General features: G+C 41.5%; 2 non-coding genes across 2 annotated transcripts; both read right to left on the bottom strand.

Moving 5' to 3' along the window:
* Positions 1–1,457: 1,457 nt before the first annotated feature.
* On the bottom strand, positions 1,458–1,531 carry trnat-agu (transfer RNA threonine (anticodon AGU)). The gene has a single exon. It is a non-coding gene; the product is annotated as a tRNA-Thr (tRNA).
* Positions 1,532–6,208: 4,677 nt separating this feature from the next.
* On the bottom strand, positions 6,209–6,321 carry trnal-caa (transfer RNA leucine (anticodon CAA)). Its single transcript has 2 exons — positions 6,284–6,321; positions 6,209–6,254 (listed from the first exon to the last, which is right to left on the bottom strand). It is a non-coding gene; the product is annotated as a tRNA-Leu (tRNA).
* Positions 6,322–12,856: the final 6,535 nt, after the last annotated feature.

Below are 12,856 nucleotides of genomic sequence, written 5' to 3'. Positions count from 1 at the left end.
GAACGCACTCCCTGGATGCTCCTCACCTGGCTGGGTTTAAACAGGACCTTACCAAGGATCTTGGAGTGGCAGATTGCTCTCAGGAGGTATTTATTTTTTAAAGGCATTTAAAATTGAGCAGTGATATTTCCATAGCACATGTTTTTACTCCTTAGCTTAAAATTCACCCATGTGAAATCTCAGCCATAAACATAGTGACTCTACATTTATCAGGTAGAAAATGTTTCCAGATTCCTGTTTTTATGGATCCATCTGCATCTTCCTTAAACTTTGTAAAGGGCCTATCCAAAACAACAATTATTGTAACCAAATGAAGACCACTGGACTGTCTCACCAAATCATTGCTAATTATATTAAGAACATAAACCATTTTCCGGGCTACATCCTAAATGATATCAGTGTGAAAGTAGAGGATCCCAGCCTGGCTAACCTCATCATCAACTTCCAAAGTATCCTAAAGGATATTCAGAAGAAGAACAGTAAGAATGTTGCCAAGAGATTACTAAAATTAGGTCATTTTCATTATAAAACTTCTTTCAGTTGTACTTTTAATTTGAATACAAAAAAAGTTGATGAGTACGAATTTCTCAAACAGATATAGACAGTTGCAGAGTCCAGAACCAAGTACGAAGGATTGCTGGAAGGTGTTGATGGTTGCAAAGAGAGATGTGTTGCACAGACTGGGCAAGACATCACCTTGCCTGAGCAGCTTCTTGTACTGTATTACCTGCAGGCCTTTCTCCACCTGAAGCACCTGCAGCACCCAGGGGTGGTAAAGAACATGATAAATCTTTGCGCATAGCGCTCCTTTGGAAGTACTTTGTCCAAGTTCAAAAGCGATCGTGGGATTTACTTCATGCGTGCAAAAAGCATGCCTCGCACGACAGATTTAAATGGGGAATGGAGCCTGCTTCTTGCTGTTTTTCCTGTGGTTGCAGTTACAAAGTTGATCGTGCTTTCACATTCTGTTATCAGTATTCACTGGCTGAGCTTTATCAGTTGGTTCGTAAAGGAATCTCTGCTTCGGTTCCAGAAAAGTCATCTGTGGTGTGTTTTTTTCCGTGCCCATGGCAGTCTTTTAAAGCTGGTAGTAATGGCGGCGAAGTTAATTTTTTATCCTCTTTAAAAGAATAAGGACGGGTTGGGGCGAGCTCCATTTACCACTCTTTCAGCTAACCGCCGAACTCGCGAACTGATTACACTGCAGAGCCACAGGCGCCTCGCTTTTCTCCATTCTCTGGGTTAGGGTGAAAAAAAACTTTGCTGGTATTAGCTGGCCTGCTGGGAGTACCTCTTCTTCACTGATAAGCAAGATTTGTGTTTCATCTTTCGCAAGCTGTATAGATTTCTTTCAAAACAAGTTGTTCCAGAAAGGAAACGAACACTTGCATTCACCTGAATTAAAAGGCATGGGATTTGCCCATAAGGATAAATTCTGTACAGTAAGACAGGAAGAAAGGCACCGCTGGGAATCGGACCCAGGATCTCCTGTTTACTAGACAGGCGCTTTAGCCAACTAAGCCACGGTGCCGGCAAAGTGCTGTCCTTTGACAGCCACTTGGACACGTCTCAACTGCTCTGAGACATCTGCGTTCGGTGTGCACCGAGCCTGCTCGCGTTGCAAGTTGCCTCATTTACATGCGATAGTTCCACCACTAAGAGAAAGGATGAGAAATGGCTTTTATCTGTCACTTTTCATGTCAGAGGATCTCAATCTGCTTTCCCTGTACAAGAGGATGTCCAACTCATGTAGCTAAAGACGTAGACGACAGTGCTCCACTGAAATCTTGATCTCACAACCCTCGGCATGACTCCGCTGTGTTCTGCTTTAGACAAAGGGGGGAAAAGACTTCTTTCATCACACGTTTTGCACTGTTTACGGTGTTTGCAGTGCTCTTTCTTAAATGAAAACCAGGAATCGGCACCATATGAGGTGAGACTAGATAATATTGGAACAAGTAGCCTCGCCATTCCATGCGTGACGTGAGCAAAGTGTAATTCCTGTCTTTATAGTGTGCTTGTTAGAGACATAGCTGGCACCCAGAGCGCTTTAAATCCGGGAGTCAGCAGCCCAAGACAAGAGAGTTTCCTTCGTCTATGTTTTTTGCGTGAAGGGGGAAACCATGCGTGTGCTGCAAACGATCTTAGTATCGAAGTGCCGTCCCACATAACCGATCCGAACAATCTGCTTTACAGAGGAGCACTGCCGGAGCTTATCGTTGGCAAACTGAAGACCAGGCTGACCTCTTCTGTGACTCTTGAACACTGAGTCTCAAGGTTGTGAATTCAAGCTCCACGGTGGCGGGAAATTCCATAGGTAATGATCACATTTTCTTGCATGCTAATCAAAAGAAATATTAAGAAACTTTTCCCGATACCAGTTTTTTACAAAAGTAAAGGCACACGGCACATGTGTGCCACATCACGTCCGAGTTTAGTGACAACTACCTCAGAGATTGTAAGCTGGGTAGTTTCAGATCAGATCACTTTTTTTATCAAAGGTTCAAGCAAACCCGAATACTTTTGCAAGAGACATTTCAGAATCCCAGTCAAATCCAGTAAGATTGCTGGATCCTTTGAATTCGACTGAACTATAGCACAGATCTGCAGTCCACCATTAGAAAACTGTGGGTGTGTTGTATAAGCCATACCGCCCAAAATAGTTCTAAAACAGGAGAAGCATCCTCGTTTAGGAATGTGGTATAAAGTGAAATGGTCTGGGAAGAGTCCTACGTTTGAACAGTTCAAAATAGACGTAAAGGGGTATTTACGGACTCTTTCGAAATGTAAGAACGAGCTGTGCGGACCTTATCTTTATTTACCTTGTTTAATCGTTTTTCATAAAGTGTAATTGTATTATAGCATGTGCCCCTGACGATTTTCTTGATACGTTATATGTGCTCTTGTTTGTATTGTATGTAGTTTTGTTGTTCAAATAAAAAGTAAAAGACACAACTTTCCAGATGCGGCTGCTTTAAAAATAAAATGACATCAAGGGTGCTGTACGCAGAGGTCTGAAACCTGCTCCACAGAAGATCTTTATTCAGAGGTGTTAAAGAAGTCGAGATCTCGCCATGAGAGGGGAAGCATCTCAGAAAAAGCAGGTGCAGTCGGTTCCACGGTCATAACGCCCCTAAGTTGGGCGACAAGAGCAAAACCCACCCGGCTTCCTCCAGGCAAGTAATGAGACAAAAAAAGAGGGCCCAGTGGGTAGCGTGGCCGAGCGGTCTAAGGTGCTGGATTAAGGCTCCAGTCTCTTTGGGGGTGTGGGCTTGAATCCCACTGCTGCTAGGAGTTTTTGTGTTACAACCACCAAATGGAGCAATGTGTTAAAAGTTACTTTATCAGCTTAACATCAAAGCAGGGAGAAAAAAGTGTTTCTTCTTCTCAACACAATTTATCGTTTCCACCTTCAGCAGGGAAGTTTGTCTACCAAGATCACTTTTGAGTCAGTGCAAATCACAGTGCGCCCTCAATTTTAATGTCGGTTGTGCTCCTTTTATCTGTGAAACGTTAATGTTCTGCATTTTCAAGTCGAGTCATCCTCAGGGGTAGAGCTGATTATGTCTTTCCGCATAGCGCTCCATCAGAAATAACTTGTCTAAGTCCAAAAGAGATTGTGGGTTTCACTTCAAGCAATCACAAAGCATACCTCACATGTCAGATCTAAATTGGGAATTTGTTGGTTACGAAGCTGAACGTTTGTCCATGTTCTGCTAGAGTATCCACTGGCTTGCCTTTATAAGCAGTCTTGGAAAGATAAGCTGTGCTTCATCTCAGGAAAAATCATCAGTACTGTCATTTTATTCTGTGTGTATGGCAGTTATTTAAAGTATATAAAAATCACGAGTTCATAGACTTATCCAAATATCAACGGGACCTTGTAAACCTGTCAGAAGAATTCCTTCAATCCAATAGTTTCACTCCAGGGAAAAGGCAGGGAAACATAGAGAATTCTTATTTAAAGACAACATCCGTATTGGATTGCATGTAAGCAGGCACCACTCAGAATTCCTAATATGATTTTGAATTCAGTTTTGCAGTGCTTTAGTGCTTTACTACTTTCAGAGAGTCCTTTATTGACCTTGCTGAAGCAGAGAAGCGACATAATCACAATTGTGACCAGTTTTTCTGCTGTTTCTGGTTAATACTGATTATTATTTTGTATTTTGATTAGTATTTTTCGTAGCGTTCTTCCTCAGCTTTTTAGTTATTTGGTGAGCAAGAACCACTGAGAACGAGTCTGAATCAATCAAGAACAGATATGGTACTGCTGTCCTGTGTATTACTGCTTCATCCTAATTGAGCTTTTCAGTGTTGAAGAAGACGTTTCCAATTTCGATTGCTGGTTTCAGAGGATGTGCTACAAGATCACAGATTCATTTGAAAAGATTTGGAGATGCGTTGGCTGGGATTCAAACCTGGCTCAATTGCATGAAGGCACCTATACTCAGCAACGAGAGGAAAGGAGAAGGGGCCAGAGGTAGTGTGGCTGAATGGTCTAATATGCTGGATTTTAGGCTCCACTCTCTCAGGGGCATGGGTTTAAATCCCACTACTGCCCAATGTTTCAAGACCTTACTTCCTGTGATTTGTAATATGGTCAGTAAAAGCACTTTATGTAAGTATCTCTTATGTCAGCGCTACACGTCACTTACTGCTCCACAGGACCGGGGTTCAATCCCTGGCATCTTCAGGTGTTTTATATAACTGTACTCACATTGAAATCTTCTGTTGAGTGAGAACTCTTTGCTCGTGTTCATAGAGAGCCAGGTTTACCTTTTGAATCTCACCCGGGATTTCCTGAGAGATGATTCAGCGAGCGAGTCCTCCCTCTGGACTCCGCACTGAGCTGAAAGCTGTACGAATTCCTCACTGTGTGTCCTGTACTGTTACAGGTGGTCCAGCGTAAATGTGCAGCACAGTGATATGAACAACTTGAACTTTTTCTGTATGTGAAGGAAAATGCAAAAGAGCATGTAAAGTATTGATCATATAAAATATCCATGGTACAACTCGATAAAAAACTGAAGCACAAAACAGCGACTTTTGATGATTACAAGAGATTCAAGAAACACAACCGTCCGCAGATGGGTTCGGATCCTGAACGCTTAAGTCAAAAGAACAAAAGCGAAGTAAACTCTCTTCATTGTCTTATAGTTTATGTAATAAAACAATTTTTTACTTTCTTTATAATTTAAGTTTCAGTTTAGGAAAATCGTGCCCAGAAGCTACCAAAACTGGTAATGTTCACATAATGTGTAATGCCAAAGCAGCAGTTGGGGTGGGAAACAAAAGGCATTTCTTGGTATGAATCCTAAAACTTCATAGATGGCGTTCTAGGACTTCTCGCTTCAGATAAAGCTGTCAATACATCATAGATTTCTACTCAATCAATATCAGCAGTGTTATCACTACCGAACACTAAATATAGATCCTGGCAATAATTCATGAGTTGTTTGTTAGAAAATTGTTTATGGCTTTTTTTAAACATATTTTCAATACCAGACAAAAAGTCGAAAGTTTCAATTTCATGCAACTGATGAAATCTCTCTTCAATGGAAGTTATAAGTACAGTACATCCAAAATACTGCGGAATCAATCAAATTTACATGTTTCTTGTGGATCCAGAAGATCATTTTGAGACTCAAAACATGCCTGTCTTTTCTTTTTTCGAGGACGAAGGAGTAGCAGCAGGAGTAGCAGTTATGGCAAGAACGTGTTTAGAGTTCAGGACTTCTAATTTCTAATGCAGAGCCATCGACTCGGAAAGCACCGCCCATGATAAAAGAAATTGCAGAATTGGTCTGTTCATGCTGCCTACACGCTTTGAATTGCTGGCATTTTCTGCAAGCGTTCCTTTTTGAGGGTTCATGAAATTCCTCACATTTGAGCCAACACTAAAATATTTCATTCGGGGTCGCCTAATTCATAGTGCAAACCGAATCTACAGGGGAATGCTGTGGAACATGAAGCCGTTTGTTATTCTGTTGTGAGGTGTGAGGGGCGGAATGCAAATCGAGTTGGTGAATAGAAAATGAAACAGGAGTGACTTCTTGAGCTACGAATTCCAAAAAGTATGAAAACCTGTGCATTTTAACAGTGCAGAATACTCACAAATTGCACTGAGTTGCTTGCTTTCTTCTGCTGCTTTTATATTTCAGTCACTGTAGCACTGGAACAATTCAAGAGAGGTAAAAGCAGAAGCTGTCAGGAGTGGGATTTGAACCCACGCCTCCATTTGGAGACCAGAACACCCAAGCCAGCTGGAAAGACACACGTCCTTGAGTCTGGCGCCTTAGACCACTCGGCCACCCTGACAAGTGAAAGCAAATGGTGTGCTGAATGCACCAGTAGTTGACTAAACTGAGTTTCTTCCCTGAAATTATTTGCTTGCGAAGAGCCAAGTTGCCTTGAATGGATCTTGGAAATCAAATATACGGATGGATTGTTATTCGGTTGTGAGTTTTGAGGGGCGTATTATAAATTGAGTTGGTGAAAAGGCGCTTTTTGTTAGTCTGTCGGGAGGCTGCACAAGGTGTTTAGAGGGAGAACTTCTAAAAGGCAGGCTCTCTATGTTTAACATCAAGAAAGATTTTTTTTTCTCAATGGAAATGCTCTTTGGCGCTTTCAGCTTTACGTAGGGAACAACGTCTGCCGAGACCACTTTTGAGCCAGTGCAAATGGTAATGTGCCACCAAGTATATTTAATATTGGCTGTGGTAGCGAGCTGCTTTTGTTTGTGAAGCTTTTACTTCTTTAAGCTGAATCATCGGCAGGAGTAGCTTATTAAATCTTTGCTCATTGCGCTCCATCAGAAATACCTTATCCATGTTCAAAAGAGATCAGGGGATTTACTTCATGCTTTCACATGGCATACCTTACACGAAAGATTTAAATGGGGAATTGATTGTGCTTCTTGATGTTGTTCCTGTGGTTGCCTTGGTTACAATGGTGAACGTTCTTCCACGTTCTGCTAGAGTATCCACTGGGTGGGCTTTATCAATTGGCTCGGATAGGTCATCAGTGCTCCGTCTCCAGAAAAATAATCAGCACTGTCTTTTTTCTGTGGGCATGACCGTCTAAAAAACATATAAAATCACGAGTTCATTGATTTCTCCAAATAACAACAATACATTTTAACCCTTCAATCCAATAGTTTTACTCCAAGTAAAAAGCAGCGCAATATATAGAGAGATGACATTCAAAGATTTCAATGTTCTTATTGGATTGCCTGTATGCAGATATCGCTCAGAATTGCTTATATGATTTTAATTCAGTTTTTCTCTACTACTTTCAGAGTCTTTTATTGACCTTGCTGAAGCAGAGAAGTGACATAATCACAAATGCAACCAGTTGTGCAGCTGTTTCTGGTTAATAATCATTAATGTGAAAAAAAACAGCTCCTTGCATTAAGAGCAAGAGCAACCAACGCGCTCGCTTGTTGAGTTGGGTATTTTCCGAGCTACTCTTCCTTAGCTGTGTAGAGGTTTGATGGGTTTACTGAGACAATTATTCATTGCAGCAGCAATCACGAGGTGATTCGTTGTGGCTTTTAGAAAATCAATTGTCAGAACAACTAACAACGCACACACACGGGTTCAATACACGAGATACAATTATTAATATAAATTGTGCACCAAACATATACCAGTCTGCCTGGATACAAGCGGCAGACCTTACTGTGAGGGTTATCAATACACACGGTATATAATCTCGAAGAGATGCAAACACAAAGAGATACACAACAGAGAATATATGTCAATATATATCGTTCGGTTACCAAATCGCTAATCAGTGTTATTACCCACTGTTACTCTAAACTCGGAAGTAAATGCAATACTCATGAATTAAATTGATAACAACTTATGTTGAGGTACAATTGAATTCTCGAGACGCAATGTAGAACATGGGGTTTACTTATCCGCTGTGTATGGATTTGGAATTTCCTGGCACGAACACCAAACCAGCTGACAGGCTCTGTTGCAGCCTCGGTTCCAGCGGTTGTCCAATGGGCATTGTCCCGGCGTCCTCTGGCTACCGACCAACCAGTCGAGGTGCAGCTCAGAGTTGGACGGGCGGAGGAATCTGATTGCGGCGCGCAGGGCAGTCGTTGCTCCGAGGGGATCTACCAGCAGTCCGGCTGGCTAGTAGAAAGTCTCTATGCACAGAGTGTGACTGCGAGTCCTCACAAGTCACTCTTTTGCCCGGGAAGAAGCTGGTTCGTTCCCGGACCAGCGCTGCTTCTGAATAAACTATTCAGGTTGTCGACAAGGGTCCAACTGTAGGCTGCCGTTGATCAAGCGGAGCATTCACGTTGGTAGAATTCTGAGTACGTACGGGATCCTCGGTCTCGTGCTTAGAACAAAGTCCAAGTCCCAGTGCAGACAACAGCAGTTGTCACATGATTGTCTCTGAGGATGCCCGAAAATGGCCAAGGAGAGCCCCGATCTGAGCTTGCGCTCCGTTTTTTACCAAGACACAGATGTGTGCTGATTGGTTGAGATTTTGGCGGGCATTGGAGACCCACGTGGTGTTACCACGCCCTGCCAATCCCTGATTGGTTGATCAAAGTGAGATATGAGTCACTTACTCCTGACGCTTAGGAATGCAGTCCAGATATCCAATCGGCACTCCCTAGAAAGATAGGCGCCAATGGATGACCATTGATCATGATAGCCAGGCTTAGCTAAGTGCATCTCCGTTTGGGAGCTGTCCCTTATGAAAAGAAAACATCTTAAATCAGCCTGCATGAATACTTTCTCTGTGGTTGCACCACAGAGAGGGAGAGTGAGATGGGGCCTCATTTAGGAAAGCACAGCAACGCTTAATTCTGTCTTATTAACAAGCATTGCCGCTACAGCTGTAAACTTATTTGGCGAGCATGGACCTCTGAGAAGGAGTCTGAATCCATCAAGAAGACAGGAATTCTAATATTGCACTGCCGTGTTGTGTACAAAATATTTGTTCAGCTCTAACGTCTGTGTGCGTTGACAAGGCATCTCAAACGGACATATTAAATAAGAAAATGATCCTTTCTGTTACCATTCCTGCAGTTGGAGCGTTGTTTCACCCTTTTACGTTCTACAATATTTACAGACAAGGTTTTATCACTGGAGTTGTACAGAACAAGTGTGCATCAGTCCATGAAAATCATCAGTACTGCTGTTTTTCTATGCATTGTTTAATCAAGAGCACTTAAAAGATGCAAAAGATGGATTGTGTTCTGTGAGCACCTGCACATCTCTAAGTCACTTCCACAGGCATCTATGTTGGGGATGTAGCTCAGTGGTAGAGTGCTTGTCTTAAATGTATGAGGTCCTGGGTTCAATCCCTGGTTTCTCCAAGTGCTTTATGTTACTGTGCTCACATTGCAGTCTTCTGTTGAGTGAGAACTCTTTGCTCGTGTTCATAGAGAGCCAGGTTTACACAATTAAACTCGAAGTGCTACAGTGTTCTCTGAAGTCTTAAATGTACCTCCAAATTATTTAGTTCTGTTAACTACCAAAGAATGTGAACTAATTTAAAGCCACATTCAGGAAATCCAGAGAACATCTTCACACTTGTCGTGGCTGTTGCAGAAAAACCTCACCCGGGATGTTGAATCTCACCCGGGATTTCCTGAGAGATCATTCACTGAGTGAGTCCTCCCTCTGGACTCCGCACTGAGCTGAAAGCTGCGCGAATTCCTCCCTGCGTGTCCTGTACTGTGTAGCACAGTGACAAGAACGCCTTGAGTTTTTTTCTGTATGTGAAAGAAAATGCAAAAGAGCATGAAAAGTATTGATGGTATAAAATATCCATGGTACAACTCGAGAAAGAACTGACGGACAAAACAATGACATTTGATGATTACAAGAGAAACACAACCGTCCGAATATGGGTTTTGATCCTGAACACTTGTGTTAAAAGACAAAGCAAAGGATATAACCTGTAAATGTCTTCATGTCTTACAGTTTATGAAATAACACAATTTCTTCCTTTCTTAATAATTTCTTACTATTGATAGATGCTTTTTTGAATTTTAACAGAATCACAATTACAGACATTTGGGGTTAAACTGTTATTCACATATTCACATATAATTATGAGACTCAAAATATGCCTGTCTTTTCTTTTTTCGAGGACAAATGGATTATTGAGGTGTAAAGATGGGTTCAAAACCAAAATCATCTGCTATTGCTGCTGTTTCTTCAAATCCTTTAATTGATCATTGATATCGAGGAATAATATTATACAAATTGTGGTTTTCTGTGAATTGCCAATTTTATTGTAATTACATCTTCGTTTACAGATGTCTTGCATGTATCACAAGGTATTACAGATGCAGCAATTCAAAATGGGTGGGGTATTTCGCGGCATACCCCGGTGTGCGTGTCGCGGTGTCACGCAGTATCACGCGGTTAATCGCGTCATTTGGTGTCATCCCGGAAACTATCCGGCGTCACCTTGTAAAACCGCCAGTGGGAGCTTAACCTCTCATGTACAGCATTTGAGCTTTTAATTTTGAACTGTGTATTACAGCATGTTAATCATCAGTCATTAAAATGTTGGTATATTTTATGAAAGCAAGATTGCTCAGTTGGACAAAAGTACACAACCTACCTTTATCAGAAATATTTATGCATCAAAGCCTTTACCGAAGATATTACTAATAGTATTAATAATGGATGACTTTGGACAAGCTGTATACTCAAAGTATAATTTCTTTAGCACATTTGTACAAGCACTTGGAATCTGTCCAAGCCATACTTTGTCAGGCATTTTGTTTTACTTCAACGGGCATAAAAACTTTCTTGCTTTTAACAGGGCGTTTCATAATTTCTAACTACGAAAATGATTTAAAATGCGACACTTATCATTCAACTAGAGCTCAAAATATCACAAGGATCCTCAAGAGCACAGCAAAGACTGTATTAAAAGATACTTGTATGTAGCAACACTTTCTTTTCCGTATACCAGATTTTATGGAACGACTTCAGAGGGGTGTCAGCCGGTCAGATTCCAGGAATCGGTACTTTAAAGGAAAAATACACACCGGTATTCCATTTCTCCCTAACGATTTTAAGCATCGAAGTATATAACTAGCATGTGAAATAGCGTGTGAAAAAATGGTAGTTTTAAGCTTTTCTGCTAATATAATATGGAATCGCGTATCTAAAGAATTTAATAACGATATGATTATATTCGTGTACTGCGACAGGGCTGTGTAGGGCTGTTTCGCCTCTCTCTTTATGCAACTTCCCTAGTAGCCTACTGGTCTACGTGCCCAACTATCAACTCATGGGTTGTGTGTTCAAATCCAGCTTGTGCAAACATTTCTTTGAAAAAATAGAATAGCGATATTATGGACAATCAATTGACTTTTATATTTCAAAATATCACAACATGATCGATTCTAAGTCATTTTTGATAACAATGAATAGTCACCTTCTTCCCTTCTGACAATGGTCCCTGTTTCTGCTTCCTGCTTCTAGTGTGTGTGTGTGTGCAATAGAGTAAATTTTTATAGAGAAATGCAGGCTGGACAGTATGCGTTACAATATAAACATTTATATTGATTTAAATCGTCATCTGATTTAAATCGCAAACGCGAGTTTAATTATATGTGTTTTTTAATCATAATTAGGCTAATGCAACATAAATTGATACAGTATCTTTGTCTTCTAAGTATCTTAATAAACTTTCAGCATACCTTTCTACCCGTTTAGATTTATATTTCTTGGGATTTTGGGATCAAACGTGGAAGGATTAGATTGTAATCGTTTTTATTTTTCAAATATGAGATTGTATTTCTGAATGTTATGTTACACCTACAGTAGTTCACTGCTTTAAATACATCGAATTAAGAAAGTTATGTGTAGCACTTTAGATATTTTTTTCTGAACCAGGGAAAATCTGATCATGTTTCTCTATAACAATAATAAAAAACTTTATTTTACATATCACCTTTAAAAGTGGCATCTCAAAGCAAAAAAGTAGATGGGAAAAACAGTTAAAAGGGACCAAAGTAAATACCAGACAAACACAAACGTGTTTTTAATAAAATGCTTTTATTCATATAGCAGAGAGTGAGAGGGACATCCAGCAGGGAGAGACACTCACACCGGTTTCCATTGACAAAATTGTTTTTTTTCAATTCCTCTTGTCTAACAGGAATGTTTTGTTGTGGACAGACTGTTAGACAAGAGGAAAAGAGCGCCTCCTTCTACGAAGCATTTTGTTAATTCTTTTCCAGTCGCACGCAGTAAGGGTTGAGAATCTCCGATTCACCATGCTACTATTGGTTTCCCGGAGATTGCAAGGCAAGGCACTTTTGCCTCTGGACCCATCGAAATTTACAGACGTGGCCCACCCCCAGTAAATTTCAAAAGTCACAAGATTTCGAAACACGAGGGCGGCGTAGCGGTCGGCTCTTGCTTTCCCGTCTATGCCGATGCACTGCAAGTACAACCCCCCCTCCATCTCCTGAGTGATGGGTAGTTGGATATCTGGGAGAATTATTCGTCCCACTGGCGTCTGTGAATTCCGCTCTGTAAATGGTGCTTCCTGGGGGGAGATAGACGGCGGGGACAGCATCAACAAATTCCTGCGCGGTGGTGAGCGGAGAGGCCGGGATGGAGTGTCCTGAGGCGGTGTGTGCTCTGCGGGGGGCAGAGCTTCCGCCAGGCATTGCAACCTGCGCGGCGGGGAGAGGCACTTTTCGGGAGACAGCTGCTCAACTGTTTGACTGCTGGAACATACTGTCTCCTTCCTCTGCATTTTCAGGAGTGTCTCTAGCCTCCCAGTCCTCCCTAGTAATGCATCGTACTGCTCCCGCTGCTGCCGAAATGTCTCCACACAGATGCTGCTTCTA

Source organism: Lepisosteus oculatus, chromosome 14 (genome assembly GCF_040954835.1).
Source record: "Lepisosteus oculatus isolate fLepOcu1 chromosome 14, fLepOcu1.hap2, whole genome shotgun sequence".
In the NCBI taxonomy this organism is placed as follows: domain Eukaryota; kingdom Metazoa; phylum Chordata; class Actinopteri; order Semionotiformes; family Lepisosteidae; genus Lepisosteus; species Lepisosteus oculatus.
The sequence above is the reverse complement of the archived record's forward strand: the minus strand, read 5'-3'. Positions and strand labels throughout refer to the sequence as shown.